At 42.8% G+C, this 18340-nt stretch overlaps 1 protein-coding gene across 1 annotated transcript in view; it reads right to left on the bottom strand.

Annotated features, from left to right (window-relative positions):
- The window catches only part of RAF1 (Raf-1 proto-oncogene, serine/threonine kinase), a 78163-nt gene extending 62386 nt beyond the window's left edge, over window positions 1–15777 (bottom strand). Inside the window, exon 1 of the mRNA XM_057404203.1 lies at window positions 15625–15777. The gene's annotated coding sequence lies outside the window, so the exon portion shown is untranslated. The remainder of the gene's footprint in view (window positions 1–15624) is intronic.
- Between the last annotated feature and the right edge of the window lie 2563 nt (window positions 15778–18340).

Here is an 18340-nt window from a genome sequence, read left to right as displayed (position 1 = left end):
CCAGGCCTGCCCTCATCCCTTCTCCTTGCTGTTCTGCAGACAAGGGGTCAGCTGGGCTTTGCTCTCCCTCTCAGCATGGAGATTTTCTCTATTTGACTGGAGGACTCCAGACTAGAAGCCATCTCAAGCCTGTGATAAAAGCAGGTGCACAAGGAACAGAAATGCAAATAAGGACCATGACGCAATGAAAGCTGGCTGCCCTGGGTATTGATGAGGGATGTTGTCATCAGGTGGATCTCTAACTGATGGAAGCAGATAGGATGGTGGAACAGAATGTGAGGCGTTACTGGAAGCTGTTATCAGGCATTTTCAGAAGCTCTGTACCCCAAGGGCAAATTGTATTCTATACACTTGGGAGAACTGGCAACCTCACCAACTCCAGTGCAGAGTGTTTGGGATAATCAAAGAAATACACATATCTACACTCCCACATGCTTTCATGTTCCTGTTGTGCAAGTTTTCTTCCTTGGGATATTTTGGGATCCAGACTGGACTCTTTGAGGTTAATTCTGCAGTACCAGCACCAAATTCAGAATGGAAGATATTCTGCAGCTGTTCAACACTGAGGGCTTATGCACAGCTAGTATCAAGAGTGGTAGCTGAAGATAAAGCAACTGGAGTACAGAAAGTGGCATGAAGTCACAGACATGGAACTCAAGTCACTGAGATACAGGAAAAGAACTGAGGAAACAATATGCATCTTGGGATGGTCCTGAAGGAGCTGGTGAATGAAGTTGCTAAGCCACTGGCCATCGTATTTGAAAAATCATGGCAGTCAGGTGAAGTTCCCGATGACTGGAAAAAGGGAAATATAACCCCCATTTTCAAGAAGGGGAAAATGGATGACCCGGGGAACTACAGAGCAGTCAGTCTCACCTCTGTGCCTGGCAACATCTTGGAGCAGATTCTCCTGGAAGGCATGCTAAGGCACATGAAACACAACAAGGTGCTTGGTGACAGCCAGCATGGCTTCACTAAGGGGAAATCCTGCCTGACCAATTTGGTGGCCTTCTATGATGGGGCTACGGAACTGATGGACAGGGGTAGAGCAGTTGATGTCATCTACCTGGACTTGTGTAAAGCGTTCGACACTGTCCCACACGACATCCTTGTCTCTAAGTTGGAGAGACATCAGTTTGATGGATGGACCACTTGGTGGATAAAGAACTGGCTGGATGGCCACATGCAAAGAGTTGGGGTCAAGTAGGATGCTTCTGCTTTAAAGAAAGTTTTACTTCTTTTGCTACTTTTATCTGAAGGGAGGAATCCAGGCCTGTTAAAGCTGCGATGATTGCACATCTGTTTCCTAACTTGGATGCTGTAACAGTGCAAGTGTTTTTGGAATCTGCAAATCAGTTCTTTCTGGATTAGAAGTTCCTTCATCATGGAGTGGAAGAGCCTCTTAAGAAGCTTTAGAGGATAAAGTGAAGACCATTTTTGAAGTTTGTCAATGAAACAAAACAAAACCATTAGGGGTAAAGTCTCCTTACCTACACGCTAGGTCCTCATGTTCTGCCACAGCCAAGTCGGCTACAGAAACCCTGCTCTGGTTTTCAGCAGGCTGGTTTGCAGTAGGCTTTCCACTCTTTCCTGATGGAACTGGTTTGTTTGGGGTAAATACACATGAATAAGAGGAAAATCCTGGAACTTATTTTGTCCCAAGGAACTGGTCTACATTATTTGATAATTTGTAATGAAGGGATGTCTCATCTAAACCAGAAGCTTTGTCTTGAAGCTCTGAAACCTTCCCTGACAAAAGCTGCACCAAAATCAATTAATTTCCATGCAAAACCTTTGACTTTGTGTCTTATTTTCCAATGAGAAAACTTGTATTTGGAAGATTCCGGAAGAGTTCTCTTGCTGAACAGATGAGTTTAAAATAATCACTGTGTAGGACAAGGAACTCTTTGAAAATCATGAGCTTCAGCAGTGTCACCCAACAGATGCGTTTTGCATAAGGAATTAACTTGAAAGAAATATGCATAAGCATTCTCTACTGCTCTGCAGTAATTTTCAGAGTACAGTGAGTAATCTAACACTGCATCTGAAAGCAGCTGCAATTTATAGATAATCATCTTTGCATATGAATAATTTTGATTTGTGAATAACGGATTTCTGCTTCTTCTGAAAGAGATTAAACATCTCCTGCTTCCTGTTAGAGAGCAATTACAATTTATGTGGACAGTTTAGTATTGAACACTGCAGTGAGGTTGGAAGTTGTACTTCATTCTTAACTTGTTCAGTTGCTTTTTGCTATTATCCAACAAATACCACTGAAGCAGAAGCTTAAGGCCCATAAAGTGATAACTGATGGGACTCTAAGCAGTTAAATTATATGAACACAAGAGAATCTGAATGTTTTGAATTATCTTTGTGCTTACTTCAAACCAGACACACAAATCTTTCTTTATTCGAGTACTTACAATATATTGCAAGAGAAGATGTGATCACAGAATATCCATGCCAGTTTTAGTATAGGTAGAACAAGTAAAAATAGCAGTTATCATAGGTTTCAACCTGGAAAGCAGTTTTAGGATACACATTCCCTGGGGGCTATTGTAAGTATTTATGCAGTAAATTTATGCAGTATTAAAGATGTGCCTACCAGTCCTCTAACACAACCTTCACTGGGGGTGTTGATACACCCTCTGCAACGTTTGAGGAGGTTTCATATTTATGGTACAGGAACTGGTCAAGACGTTCCTACTAACAGAATTTATTGGACATTTCAACCTCTGGGCACGGTTCCTGGCACTGAGATTTCTGAAATACCTCTTTCTTGCATAGTCTCTGGTCACCATTTGCACAAGAGTTACTGGAAAAAAGCATCACTGTAAATATCCGCTTTCTCAATAAGTTTTTCCTCCCCTCACAGAGGACTTGAATATTGTGTGTCTTATTACTGGAGTAGAGAAGAGGAACCACCAAAGCTCTGTTAACATGGCCAGTATGGTTTTGTTTCCCATCTGGCCTCTTTAAAAAGCATCACAACATGGATGTAAAAGCTACCCATATTGCATTCAGATTTCCACCGCTGTGGTGAAAAGAGCTGTGAAATACTGCATTTTGCTTGTTGGAGAAGAACAGTCATTTAATGCTGCTGGTACTTGGAGACACTTAAACGATGAGATCATATCATTTTATGATCTCAGAGTTCAGTGTGTAATTGAAACCAGGAGAATAAACCACTGCCTTTTGGAAGGCAAAATGTCTCTATTGCGTATGCATTGACCCACATTCGGAGAGGCAGGATACAGAAAGGTGGGGGTTGGTGCAGTTTGCCACAATCAGAGGGGCAAGGTACAATAGCATCAAAGTGATATTTTTCGTAGGAATTGATAGTCAATGTAAAGGTGTGGTGGGTGTGGAAAACAGGAAGAAAAGCAAACACTGGATAAGAAGTATTAGTGTGAAGGCTACATGGGTACTTCAGGCAAAAAGTATCAAAGAAGAATGATCCTGCTGACTCCATGGTTCACCTCCTGTATCTTTGTCCTTAAATGAAAGAGATTTCTGACTGCATGTTTATTTGCAGTGATTCTGGCCAGAATACGAGTGCTTATTGTGGCATCTATTTAATCTGAAGTGGTACAACAGCCAAATTTGAATCTGGACAGTTACATAAACAATATTGCACAAGTTTCTGATTAAGAACTAAATGTGTAAAACTTGGCTCTGGTTTATGTAACAGTTCCTCTTCATTAGCCTGCACTCAAGAATTTGGGTAATTCCTCAGTGAAATAATTACATTTCCCACAAGCCCTTGTTAGCACATAAACTTGGACTGAAGTCGCATATGCTTATGTGAGTTAGAAACTCACAGATTCATCAGCTCTTTAAGCAATATTAATAGCTTGCATGCTGCTGAAGGAAATCATGGCATCCCTTCAGCTTTGTGTCTGCCTGTAAGGAGAGTTGGGTCAAAGGAAGAACCAGAAAAAGTCAGGCAAAGCATTTATTCTGGGCTTCAAGACTTTGAGGAAAGCACTGTGAGCATCTAACTGTGTGTGAAGGAATTGAATGCAAAGCCTGTGAAAGAAACCAGATCCAGAAAGGTGCTAGAGAGCACATGGTGGGAGGCACTCTCACAAGGTCAGAGGCAGAGAGATTACATGCAGGAAGCTGGCAGGCAGGTTGAGGTGGGTGGATTAGGGGGGATTGGATCAGGTTTGGGGCTGTTTCTCACAGCACTATACTGGTTCTTACAGCTTAATTCTGGCAATGTCATTAATCAGCAAGACAGGATACTGTGAACTGGATTTTGAAATCGAGGGCTGCCTATCTGCAGAAAGGGAGCGATTATCATCCCTCACTTTTGTAGCCAGAGGAAACAGTTCCTAGATATTAGAGCCACTTTCTACAATAGATGCTCAAGTTGTATCTGGTTCAGCTGCACTCTTACATCCCATGGCTACTGCTTCCTTCTGTACAGTAGCACCAATGTGAAAAACAATTACCTTAATGTGATCTTGGAGATCTGTGTATTAGAGTGTGCTCAGATAGAATAGAGAAGGGATAGGGAAGTGAGAGGGAAGCCATTCGCCATGCATTCACTCATATACACAAACTACACTGATCTGGGTTCTGAACAGATTTGAACTCCTTTTAAAGAATTGAATCTTGTGTAAATCTAAAAATAGTAATAGTAGTGTATCATTAACTTTAGCATTCTTACTAGTCTTTCAGATACAGGTTCCTTCAATTACTTTAGGAGAAAGGAATGATTGTCAAATTTCCTTTGTTTTTCAGTCTCAGTAGATCAGCTCATTGACTTCTGAAATAAAATCCAGTAGTGTTTTCTCAGGAACAAAATTGCTACAAGAATCCCCTTTTCTACATGGCCATGCACTCCCGAAGCGTCACCTACCATTCACAGTACAGGGGTGGAAATGTTGATGGGGAAGTGTGAAGCTGAGCAGAGGAAGGTAAAACAGCCAGTTAGACTGCACATCCACTAGTTTGTAAACTAACTCAAGGGAACGTGTCAATTCCTGAGTTCTGGGTGCTGGACCGAGTGTTGCCACATAGGCTTCAAGCTGTGCACGCTTAAAAAGGATTTCTAAACAGTACTTATTTAACATAGGAGTTTAATACATTCAAACAGGGCATAAAACTTTCTTAAGGGTCTCTTATGTACCTTGTGGAAACAGAGAATAAAAGCAGTCTCCAGTGCATGAGTAAAATTAGTTACGGTATTTAAATGCTTTTCACAACTACCGTAGTATCAATTTATCAGACATTAAATGCTTAGCTCTCTCAGGAGAGTAACCATATACTTTTGTATTTAGTGAGCAATACATAATGCACTGTTCAAAGTAAAACCATATCCACAATTTGAAACCCTTGCTCATGACAAAACAAGATGTATAAAGGTATAGCCAACTTTTAATATATAATCTGAAGAAGACCATAGCTGCTTCTGCACCTTGAAAACATTATCTTTGATTAAATAGTGATTACAATCTTCCCTCAGATAAAAAAACAATATATGTGTATATATATTTATGTGTATAATTTCAAAATCAAAGCCTTGCACTTACTGCATCTTCTTCTGCATGTCATCTGATGGCATTGGAACCAATCCCAACATCCCAGAATGCAGCTTGGCAGGTATTAGTCTCCTGCTTATAATGGGCTCTCTAATTGCAATGCATTTTTTTCCCTTTTGAACTAGCTAACTAACCTGTAATTTTTCTTGGTATCTGCCCAAAGGTAAATGAAGTATCTGATACACCCAAGGAATTCCTCATCTGCTACAGGTGACTTCAGATTGGGAGTTGCCATCATCAAATGAATCTACATGTAACCAGGTTTCAGTAATATCCTCAGGCAAGACGGATTGCTCCTGCTTCCATTTTTACACTGTTTATTAGTTCTTATAAGAAGAATGGTGAAGCCTGCATGCAAGTCTCCTCCCCTGAGCTCCAGCACAAGATTGAAGCTGAGAGAGATTCTGATCATTGAGCAAGTATTGACTTGATTTAGTAAGATAGGAAGAACCTCAACGAGCAATTGCAACTGCTGCTACCCACTAACTTCAGGTGCTTGGCAATTCAGCAGATCAGCAGTGAGCACGCTTATGCCTGACCCACTTTTTGTTCCCCATTTTGCAAACTCAGGGTTATTCTTGTTATTTTGCATTTGGCACTTTGCATTTAGGTAAATGCATGATGATAAAGCATCTTCCACTGTCACAATTTGAAAAGATTCTGCCATTAGCATGTCTAGCTGTTGAAAGTCTATGAATATGTAGAAGTGAGGAGGAGGCTGCAGTATTAAATGCAAAGCAGCATGCTGTGATAATGGGCCTAAAAAGAAAAAGGGGTTGAGCTTGAACTAAAAGACTAATGCTTCTTCCGTTTTCCTCCTTTTGAGCAATGCTGAATTTGTGCTGCTTTATGTTCCTCCAGCTGTTCCTATAGCCTCTTCTTCCTGCTGGCATCTCGAGCAGCAGAGCTGGGGATTCACTGTCCTCACCAGCTGTCTCTTCTCTTCACATTAACACCGTGGTTGCTGGCTGGCCTACTTGTGTGTCAGGCACAAAAGTCTGCCCTCTCATATCGAGGGTAAATTGCAGCTTCTCTAAGAGTGGAACCACTGTGAGCAGTATAGTACTTTTTCTTCATCCCCTTCCTCCGATAAAGACCTATGCTCTCCAGTGCAGCAGCTTCATGGACATCTCCTTTCTGCAAGAGCACAGAGGGGAGGCAAAGAGGTTGCTGTCTTTCTTTCTTATCATGCCTGTGCATTATCATTGTGACCTCTGCCTTGTTCCACATGTGGGAAAGTAGGCAAGGATCCTGAGAATAGTGTAAAACAAAGACAAACCAGCCTTTTCACTCAATATATATGGGCTTTGGGTAGAAAGAAAATCAATTCTCTTGTGGGGAGATGAAATGTTTCCCTGAAATGTTACCCATCTGGGCAAGATAGTATTGCACTAGAAACACATAGCCTTTCACCAGTAAAGCACTTCTTTTCACGTGCAGTCAGTCATTAGATAGGTCCTGTGTGTGCCATGGTATAGCACTGTTCTGCTTCTGGACAGCCCTTCTTTTTGTACTACTAGCAAGTGTCCACTCAGGTGTATTCCCATGTAGATTCAAATTAAAACTAACAAAGTGCATGTCAGCCAAAATAGTAAACCCTGCAGTGGAGAAACTGGATTCAGAAATCACACACACAGTCTAGAGAGTGCAGAGTGAATACTGCAACACATGCTAAGGCCATGGCTGCAAGCGCCACTGCCTCTTGGGATGCACAAAGCCATTGCAACACACAGGTGTGGGACTTAATGAAAGCTTGCTTTGATATGTCTGGTAAAACATTCACCTTCCTGACTATGGTTCTCATCAAGAGATCAACGACTTTTGTCTTTAAGTACAGATTTTTATTGAAGGTCTCAGCTAGACGTTACCAAATAATCAGTCCCAAGCACTTGAAGTTTGGCTTTTGGAAGGCATAGAAAATACAGGATTTATACTGTTAATTCTGGGGTAGCCTTTAGATAGCAGCACAGCTTTCTCTGCCTGACATTTCAAGCTTCTGCATCCAAACCTGTTTCGTGTCATTTATGTCTCCTAATTACAAAGTTAGTTTCAAATCCATCATAGGTTTCCTAACAGGAAAGGTTCCATAATCTTCCATATGAAATCTGGGAAAAGCAACTCAGTTTTAGACAGCTTTTTTAGGTACCAGTGAATTGGTAGACAAACAGATTAAATTCTAGTTTCCTCAAAAAAATAGTAATATTATTCCTATAATAAGTAATAATAATACACAGTAGGAAGTAAAGTAACAAAAGTAAAAGTGAGAAAAAAATAAGCTAGTTGTTGAGAAGACTTAATTTCATTTCAGCTTAAGAAAATATTATCCCAGTATCTATAAATTCATGGATTTACTTCAAGCAGTTTCTCTCCATTTCAGTTCACACTTGGATGCTAAAGGATACACCACATGTGAACAGTGGGAAGGAGCCTGTGGTTCAGTAACAGTCTCTGACATAACACACCAGGCTTGGAAGAGCTTTCAACACTAGTTGACATGTTTGGGACTTCTGCTTAGGAACAACGTTAAGTCCTGCATTGCCTACCTGCAGGTCCCCTGTTTTCAAAAGGAGAAAAGGACACTGTAAATCTTAGAATCATAGAATGGTTTGGGTTGGAAAGGACCTTAAGATCATCCAGTTCCAACCCCCTGCCATGGGCAGGGACACCTCACACAAGACCATGTCACCCAAGGCTCAACCTAGCCTTGAACACTGGCAGGGGTGGAGCATTTACCACTTCTCTGGGCACCCTGTGCCAGTGCCTCACCATTCTCACAGTAAAGAACCTGAACTTCCCCTGTTTCAGTTTGAACCCATCACCCCTTTTCCTATTGCTACAGTCCCTGATGAAGAGTCGCTCTCCAGCATCCTTGTAGTCCCCTTCAGACACTGGAAGCTGCTCTGAGGTCTCCATGCAGCTTCTCTTCTCCAGGCTGAACAGCCCCAACTTTCTCAGCCTGTCTTCATACCCCTGATCAACCTCGTGGCCTCTGGCCTCACTACAACAGATCCATGTCCTTCTTATTTTGAGGACACCAGAATTGCGCACAGTGCTGCAAGTGAGGTTTCATGAGAGCAGAGTAGAGGGGCAGGATCACCTCCTTTGACCAACCTTGTCGCTAAAGCAGAATCGTCTGTTTCAGATAGCTTATTGACAAGGATCTCTTGGATCAGCATGTGGGTACAGTGGTGTAAAAGACTGTAGGTATGTGTGTAGACATTTTCTAAAAGCAAAACCAACCTAAAAGTGCAGTAAAAATACCTCTGCATAAAATTCAGTCAGCTATTAAAAATGCTGGTGAAGTCTCAGTGTCAGAAGGCGTGAATGTCACTGTTTATCAAACACATTGATTCTGATTTCTTCCTTTAGCACAGTTACTTTAATCATTATTTCAACAATGACATACTGTATGAGATGGAGGGTTGGGGCTTGGCTTCTATAGTGTGGTTCAGCTTTTAGATTTGTGCTCCAGACTTCTGTGCGCACCTTTTATTTGTATGCAAACAGTATTTGTGCAGGTGTCTGCCTGGTGGTTGGGGCATGCAAAACCACGGCTTGCCAAAACTTGGTTTGGGCACCAGAGGGACGTGTTCTTCCATTTCAACCAAAGTCCACATTCTTGATGGAAGAACTTATGATTTCTTCCTGTATTGCAAATGAATAAGAGTACAAGATATAGTAGAATAAAACTTTGTGACAGAATTCTGGACTCTGATGCCTCCAAACTAAGGTTTCTGTCTTAACCCCCTGATACTTACTGATAACTGATACATTCCAGGATAACAAAAGCTGATTCTCCCCAAATCTGAGGCAGGGGAAAAGAGTGATCCCTGATTGGAAATACTGCAAAAAGGGAACAAGCTAAGGAACCTCAGCCATGAGGTCTTTAAGCAGGGACTTCTGTACACCTTCTGGAATCAAAATCAGTAAGTGTTAAATTGGAGTATCAAACTGAATCAATTGATCGTAAAACTTAATATAACTCTGAGTATCAAAATGAACAGGTTTTCAATTAAAACTTCCAGTGCAGTATGATTAGAAGTGAAATAAAGCCAACAGCTCTTTTGGAGGAGAACTGCATAGGTATAACAGGGGTTTGTGCGAGGATTGGTTCAGTGGAAAGGGAACTCAGTCCATTTTCTTGCAAATGCTGGTGCATCCTTTAGCTCTGCATTCAGCTACTGCTCTTGTTTGTAGGTATGGCATCACTATCCTCTTTGGCTTTCCCAGTAGGAGTGATACAGTGCTGCTTGCTTAGGAGGAAAAGTACAGTTCATATTCTCAAGTACCTGGAGAGAGGTACTGGAAGGAGCATAGAGCATTCCCGCACACAGCACATATCCACGCTATAGGAGCATGCAAAAACCAGACAAAAGATATCATTCAGGCTTCAGAAATTAAGTAAGTAGCAACCACATCAACTACAACAGAATCCAGACTAGCTAGCAGATGAGGGAGTGCTGACTTACTGAGGTATGCTGAGTAGGTAGCCAACAATATTAGTCTAGCATACTATGAATGCCCACAATACTCATCCCAGTCTTTTTGCTTCAGATTTTGAAGAAGTGTGGGATATCTGCCGATGAACTGAAACACAGTATAGCTTTGGAGCTTAGAGGGAAAACCTATGGTAAGCTGGCATTCTGGGGGAAAAGCTCACTACATTCCCATTTTGTTACTCTGTCTTCCAGGCCAGGTTGGACGGGGCTTGGAGCAACCTGCTCTAGTGGAAAGTGTCCCTGCCCGTGGCAGGGAGTTGGAGCTGGATGAGCTTTAACGTCCCTTCCAACACAAAGCATTCTAGGACTCTGTGATTCTCCTACAGCCCGATCAATGGTAATCTACTAGTGATCTGGATTCAGCTGAAGTTGGGAATATAACTTGACATTACTCTCAACTTGTCATCTCCTTCAAAGCAGATGACAAAAGATTTGTGCTTCATTGTCAAACACAAGCATGTATTGCTGCCAAGAAAAAGGATGCTGGGCAAAGGGGTTCTGATGGCCATTGCCTGGCATGGGTCTATGTTTGGGAAAAAAAATGCACTTCCAGTCATTTGGGTGTGCGGCTTTTCATGGAGCCGTCTTGATTCACGTGCTTTCCTAAGGAGCCTTAGGGAATGGCTCGGCCTATCTCTTGCTCCAAATTTCAAGCAGATTTGACACATGAGCCAAGATCTCAGAAATAATTAAATTCCCAACATTTCTTGGAAGACAGGAACCAAAGGCAGGAAAAAAAGAGTGGATTTTGAGTTTTTTCCTTCAAGGAAACCATTTCCCACTGTGCTGTTGACTACAGCAGGCTGGCCAGTCACCATTTACCTAAAACTGGATTCGCCACCCTCTGTGAGGATTTTGCCCTGTGGGGGTGACCCTGAAATGAGACACAGAGCTAAGATATCCCTATTTATTAGGGGAGCAAAGGTGCTTTATGGATGAGACCATATCAAACTATAGTGAAGCTGCTTCAGTTTTGCTGCTCATAAAGCAATGGTTTGTCTTTCTTGAAATGTACTCAACTAACACTGAGTACAGAGTGAGCAGAGTCTTCCTGTCCTCAAAGAAGCATACACTCAACAGATTGTACCATAGCTGAGGCACCAAATAAAATCTGGGGTGGAACTATATACAGCATTTTGGTCCTTGGCTAGAGGACCATAGTTTGCCTCATGTATGAATGGGCAAGGTTGGGTAATAACTTTTAATCTCTCTCTCTAAGGTCATTTGGATATAGCCAGGGTGCCAGAGAATGAGAACCTGAATGTAGCTGCTGAAGTGGCAATATGTTGGATCAGGTTTTTCTGAGGACTGAAAGTAACACAGTGATAAAGCTGTGCAGGAAACTTTGTCCAAAATCATAAAATGCTTCACTTTTTTTTCCTTAGAGCACAGCCCTATCTGTGTCATTCCTTTTCCATTTGTTGTTCTCGGCCTGAATTCCTTAGATAACTTTGCTAGAGACTTGAGTTTTATTGTAGATATGGAAAACTGCCTAGAAGTTTTGCTCTTTGGTTTTTCTGGCTGCTCTCCAGCCTCAGGAACACTCAAGACGCAGCACATTCAACTTGCTCCAGCAATCGGTCTTTAAAATAAGGCCAAAACTAAAGCACACCATACAAAATTACCCCTGCTGCTTCCCAAGTAATGCCTTCAGAAACCAGGCAAAGGGAGCTGTGACCCAGACCTTCAGAGGGCGAGTTCTAACTCTGCTCTACTTGCCTAAAACACAGCAACAAGTAAAGGTGGCAGCGTTAGAGGTCAGTGAGCACTGCTCAGTGCTGCAGATCCTGAATTACTGATGCTTCTATGACCATCCAATAACCAAAGATGCTGTGGGCTGTGCACACATGTAAGTTGTTCTCAGTGCTGGTCTGGCTAGTACCTGCTGCTGACAACAGTGAAGATATACGTGGAGAGAGCTGGGTTCTGCTAGACAACTGTTAACAAAAACTTAGCTGACTTCTGTGAAACATTTATAGCTACATACAACCAGCAGAAAACCTGCAGAATAACAGATGGAGTTACATGAAGCCTATAAAGATGGTAAGCTAGATTTGAAGGTGTCTGAGAGCATGACACATAATATACACTATACATCCAGGTGGTACAGATAACCATGCCTACTTGACAGTTCCAAACATAAAGTCCTGATTTCTGTTGCTTATTAGTTTGCCAGCACATTATTTGAACTCTAAATCTGCATGCTCAGTCTCTGCCCTAAGGTGACAGTATGCTTGTGTGTGCCCCCAGATGGACAAGACAGCAACAATCAATTGCTGAAGAAAGAAAAATAGTAAAATGAGTAAGCATTTCCAACTATTTCTTTGAAGCTGGAGTGTGCCCAGCCTTTCAAGAAAGTGTTTCAAATATGGTGAGATGGTTACTTTGATTAAGGATGTGTTTATTGACATCTTGTGAACTGGTATAGTTCCCCTTGCTGGCCATCCACTGGTTTTACTTACAGGCTGAACTGGCTGTTGGGTCACAGTCCCAGGCAAGCTGAAAGCATGAACAGCATGGACTTATACACAGGTTGCCAGGGGCCAAGACTGTGCCCGTCATCCTTTCTCATGGTGGAGAGAGAGTTTAAATGCTTAAGCCCTGAAACTTAAGATGTCAGCATCAAACCTCCCAAGAAACTTGTGCATGTTCCCCGGAACATATTCCATGATCACTCTGTGCTGTCAGAGACCTTTGATGAAGGCAGAACACAGCACCCAGACTTTGCATGAGGCTTTTAACATGTTTACTCTTTACTCAGAAGGTGCACCAGAAAGAAGATAAGATGAAGAAAGAAGACAACTGATATTCCTGTCACTCCGTTTCCTCACTGCACTGAAGCAGAGCTGGGACTGTGCTGAGCGTCTTCCAGGTTTCTACAATTCCTTTAATTTCAGCCTTCCTTCAGAAGTTTCTCTTTCTGCCACTCCTAAATATCACTTTATTTTGACATCATTCTGTCCTACAGTTACACTGGATCTTTCCGCTACAAAGCCTGCTTGTCTCCACCCCTGTGGTACTCACAGCTTTCTGTGAGCTTCAGTGAGTCTGCTTGGGTTCCCTCACCACTAGTGGAAACTGTGTGTCCTTGAGCAACTGACTTAGCCTCTGCCTCGGTTCCCCATTCTGGAAAAGGGGAATTGGTATTTCATGTCCCCCACCTTTGGTCTTGACCTGTGTTTCAGTTATAAGAAAAGGTAGGCTTTCATACAACACATGTAGTAACTCTTTTTTACTGAGCCATGAGAGGAAGGATTTCACAAGAGCATGGACTCACAGAAGGACAGAGCCTGGACACACACAGAACTGGGGCAGTTAAGGGAAGTTATGATCCCGAGGCAGCCAAAGAGTTTAAGAGTTGGGCAACAACTCCAGACCTTCCTGTGTGCTGAATGTCCTGGCTGACACAGGCTTTGATAAAGGAGGATATTATTGCTTTTTTTGCAACTTCTGACCTGATGCCAGATATTGTCCAATTGTAGACAGTCCTCAAAAAGCTTGGTTGTGTTTTTTCTATCAGAGGATATGAATGACTGATATTTCCTTCAAAAGAATTCCAAATAAATAGGTGAAATGTACTAAATCTCAGACTATCTGGGAAAAAAAATGTAAAACCTAGCTCTTTGGGGGGGGTGAGTTTGACAGTTTTCTATTGTAAAGACAAATTCAACATATTCGCTCACCTTCATTACTCAGAGGCTTCAGAGGATTTGTTCTATAGCTGAACAACAGTTAGATGAGGCCACAGAGGAGCCCAGCAGGCCTGACAGCAAGGAGGTGAACCTCTGTCATGGATACAGCGCCTGGCTCAGTGGGTTCAGATCCTGCCCCAGCCTTCTGGCTATTTCATAACGGCTCTGAGTCCTCACACAACTGTGCCTCGAGTTCTGCTCCATCAGCTCACCCACTGTGGGTGGTGTAGGATCACAGAGCAATGCCTTCAGGTCCTTTGTACCTCAGAGGCTCTCACTGTACAGTGCACTTCACCAGCTGGTAAGTGGCAAACCTGAAGTGCTGCAAAACTACCATCTGCCATGTTCATATATTCATATACATAAGTAACAGGCATTTTGCATATTTATTTTTAGGTGTTTTTTCTTTAGAAGACATGCAGCCTGAGACACAGTGAAACAGCTTCAAACACTCACTTGATGGCTCCATTAGCTTTTTCTCTGCTGTGATTTAAAACATATAGGTCCAAATTTCTTCTACAAAGTTAGTGAGGGAAAGGAAGAACTGTAAATTAGCAGCATCATTTGTAAAATACTTGGATTGTGTTTTTCAAATTGTTCCATGTGATTATAACATTTCAGCTATACTGGTACAAAACTGTTCACTTGCATAAAATGTGGCATGTGAAGTACTTTCAAGGTCACACAGCTGAGGCAAAGGAGGTTTAGTCTTCATGTATTAGAAGGAATCCAAACAAAGATACCCATGCAGTTTTAAACACCCACCTAATACTCACAAGAGATGGTTTCTAGGCTTCTTTAGAAAGCACAGTGTGAGCTACTGCACTTAGGATCAAGGACCAAAGCAAATCTAAAAATTGCATCATACACAAGGCCAAGGAAGTAAGGTGCTGAGTCCTATTGCTTCATCCAGTGCAAGAGACTCCATTGCAGCAATGAGTTAAGAAGCTGAAGTAAGAGGTAGGCTGAGACACTGCAATATGTGAGCAACACAGAGCAGGGCTGGTTCAGGTACTCAGAGCTGAACTGTCAGGTTAGTTTGGAGGAGCAGAACTTCGCTGCTCTCACGAGTGCCCATGAATCCCATGACTGAACTGTGGCACATGTGGAAAATGCAATCCAGAATACATATAATCTCAGTCATCACTTGGAAACTTCTGACCTATATGCAAACTTCCAAGGAGCTACCACTGCAGATACACTATCACTGCAATTATGGGTAGCCATGGAGCTCCAGTTTTGTGTATGTATAATACATTGTTATGCAAACACACGTCTACTTTTAAACCTCAGTTTCATGGTCATCATGGATTTAATTTCAAAGCATCAAAAAGAAGGCAGGAATAAAGCCTTCTGCAAATAGGCCTCAGTTACATCTAGAAAGACTTTTTACAAACAGTTCAAACACAGGCAGCCTGAAACCCTGAAATGCAACCGTGCTGGTCAGGAAAGGACAGTCACAACAAATGGTGCACTTAAAAATGCAGCTTGTACTTGGTACAATTTCATTCTTGTGCTGGTTTAATATTTAAATAGAAAAAGACAAAGATTATTAGATTTTTTCATCCAAAAATGATGAGATTCCCACCAAATTCTTTATATGAGATTCACAAAATGCCCCTTAGAAATAGCACTTGGGCTCTTCTATCTGCTCTCAGATTCATTAATTTAACCTTGTGTAGCAGGTCCATCACGTGTTTAATCCTGACCCTTTAGCCTGGGTTCACAGGTTCACTAATTCTCCCCATGTCACTGTACAATTAAAAGCACTGCAAAAGCTGTGAAAATCATATTCCCTCCCTCCCTCCGTTCATCCATCCATCCATCCATCCATCCATCCATCCATCCATCCATCCATCCATCCATCCACCCCCTGAGACTCACCAGAGCCTGACACCCCTTCCCACACCCAGCTTGCCCACTGGCACCATCAGGAGTGGTCTTGATCCGAAGGAGAAATCCAAAGGCTTGAGGCAGACCCGTCTGGGAGCAGAAACCAAGTGCACTGGAGTTAACAGTTCCTGGGGAGAACACAGGCAGGAGCTGAGCCAGTCCCAGCGATTCCCCTTTCCACAGGCTCCAAATGCATTCTTTGTGTTAGCAGAAATACCTGGACCCACAGGCTGGACTCGAGTGTCACATGGGGGACAGAGCTAAAAAAGGCAAACCCATCGGCTCAGTTCAAACTCCCCCAGTGTGTCAGTGTTTTCCCTCAGGCTGTTTATGTGCTTCTTCCAAACTTTTATACAGTTTCCCTGGAATTTTAATATCCAGCTCCCTTTGGTTGCGTCCTTTTTCACTCTTTTATTTTTAGATGCAGTATTTCACAGTGGTCTGCAGAGCCTGCTTGACGCCAGCAAATGTAACTGGATCCTGAGTCCCTGCGAGCCAGGAATTGCAGCCATGATCAGCATGCTGCCGAGAGCAAGAGCACAAACCTTGGCACTGGCCACAGACACATAGTCTGAATCCTCCATTTATCTCATGGCAGGGCTTGGGAAAGGAGGCAAGAAGAGTTCATCAGAATGTAAGGAATAGCTGGGAAAGGTTAGGGGTAAGCAAATAGAAATCAGCAATGCAAATAAGTCTGTCCTACAACAGATTTGTGTGACCAGACTGCCAAAAGCAAGATCAGAGATTTACAGAAAATGAACAGGGATGTTTCATTCTCCAGTAAGCTAGTAACAGGACAGGCATGCACAAAGCAGATTGCCTTTAGAAAAGGCTTCTGTCAGCAAGGTTGACTTTAGTGCAGTAAATCAGAATAGGCTGCTTGGCAGCAGGTCACTGCTGACAGTGATCTCACAGGTCAGACTTTCCAAGTTACGATGGCTCGCTTGATACACACAGAACTGCAGCAACCAGTTCTGTCCAGGATTCATGTGGGCTATCCCATCTTCCACCCAGCCTTTGGTAGGAAGGTGTCAGGTTGTTACCTTGCTCTTTCACAGCATGCAGCTGGAATACATTTGGTCTCTGCTAGTAAGGAGCTGAATTACCAAAAGAAGTGTGAACATCTGTTTCATTTTCTATCACTTCTGTCCCTTTCTTCCTGTAGCAGAGAACAAAATGAAGGATTGCCAGTGCTTCTGATTGAGAAATTATTCATCCTAACTATTCTAGGATCTGTAACTATGGTATCCAGTGTCTACAATGCAGTGGGACCACTTCACAGGAGAAAAAACCAAGAGCATGGAGGCAGTTATTTCCCAAAGGTGACATGATGAGTCAGCAGCAGAGCCCAGATTAGATGAGTGTTCAGACTGCCCATCCCTCGTGCAGCTCACTAAACCACAGCTCCTCCTGCAGCCTCCAGGGAATAAAGTTCATTTACCCCAGTGGTAAATGCACGACTCCTGCCCTCGCACATCACGTGGTTATTGATTGAAGTTTTGGCAGGCTTAGCCCTTCCCAAGAAAGAGTGCAATTCATAGAATCCCAGAATCCCAGCCTGGTTTGTGTTGGAAGGGCCCTTAAAGCTCATCCAGCTCCACCCCCTGCCACGGGCAGGGACCCCTTCCACTAGAGCAGCTTGCTCCAAGCCCCTGTGTCCAACCTGGCCTTGAACACTGCCAGGGATGGGGCAGTCACAGCTTCTCTGGGCACCCTGTGCCAGAGCCTCAGCACCCTCACAGGGAAGAGCTTCTGCCTCAGAGCTCATCTCAGTCTCCCCTCTGGCAGGTTCAAGCCATTCCCCTTGGCCTGTCCCTACAGGCCCTTGTCTTGTAAAAAGTCCCTCTCCAGGTTTCTTGTAGCCCCTTTAGCTATTGGAAGGCTGAAATCAAGAAAAAAATCAAGAGAAACATTTCAAGGTAAAAAAAACCAAGAAAATCAGGGAAAACACTGGTCTTACCATGGACCAAAGGACACTGCAACAGCAAAACTCCTCATGGAAAGAACAAGAACACTGATCTGCCAATACACTGCATAGCTAGATTGTGTGTTAACACTGAAATTGCTTGAAAATTAATCTTTTACAAGGCATCTTCTCTGTCTTTGTGCAAGTACCAAACACAGAGTAAAAGAACTGTAAAGCTGCGATCTTGAACAGAGTGATGTTATCAGTCACTTTTCTCCACTGCATAAAGAAAGCTCCATCTCTCCTTTTTTATTCCTGGCATATTGAAAGCTGGTTTGGGGAAATCCTGCAATGTAAGCATGTCTCCTTGGCATAGGTGCTATTCAGTAGTCATATTTGCTCAACTATAAGTGATGCCACCTCACACACAGGCACGAAATGCTCTGCCTTCACCACGTTGCTGTGGCATGGGCTGGGAGGACATTGTAGAAGTGTATCTATGTTGTGTCCTGCTGTATTCTTGTCCCCTGCTTTTTCAGTTGCTCTTTTTAGCGCATCTGTACCACAGTTCTTGGCTCTCCTTGAGCCTCCTCGTTCATGGTGGTTCACTCTTCATCTTCATTGTCCCATTTAGCAAACTCTTAAAAGGAAACACAAGAGAACTGATATTATTGACCTCCAACACTGAATATCATGGTTTAGGAACTGTTGTTACCACTCTGAGGCCTCAACGTCTTGTCATGTCAAGCAGAGCTATAGTGGAAAGCTCACTGGTCTCCCACAGTGATGCAACTTTTCCAT

The sequence above is a fragment of the Pezoporus wallicus genome, unplaced genomic scaffold (assembly GCF_028554395.1).
Source record: "Pezoporus wallicus isolate ANWC-B61680 ecotype Strahan unplaced genomic scaffold, APGP_CSIRO_Pwel_v1 contig_5935, whole genome shotgun sequence".
NCBI classification, from domain to species: Eukaryota; Metazoa; Chordata; class Aves; order Psittaciformes; family Psittacidae; genus Pezoporus; species Pezoporus wallicus.
The sequence above is the reverse complement of the archived record's forward strand: the minus strand, read 5'-3'. Positions and strand labels throughout refer to the sequence as shown.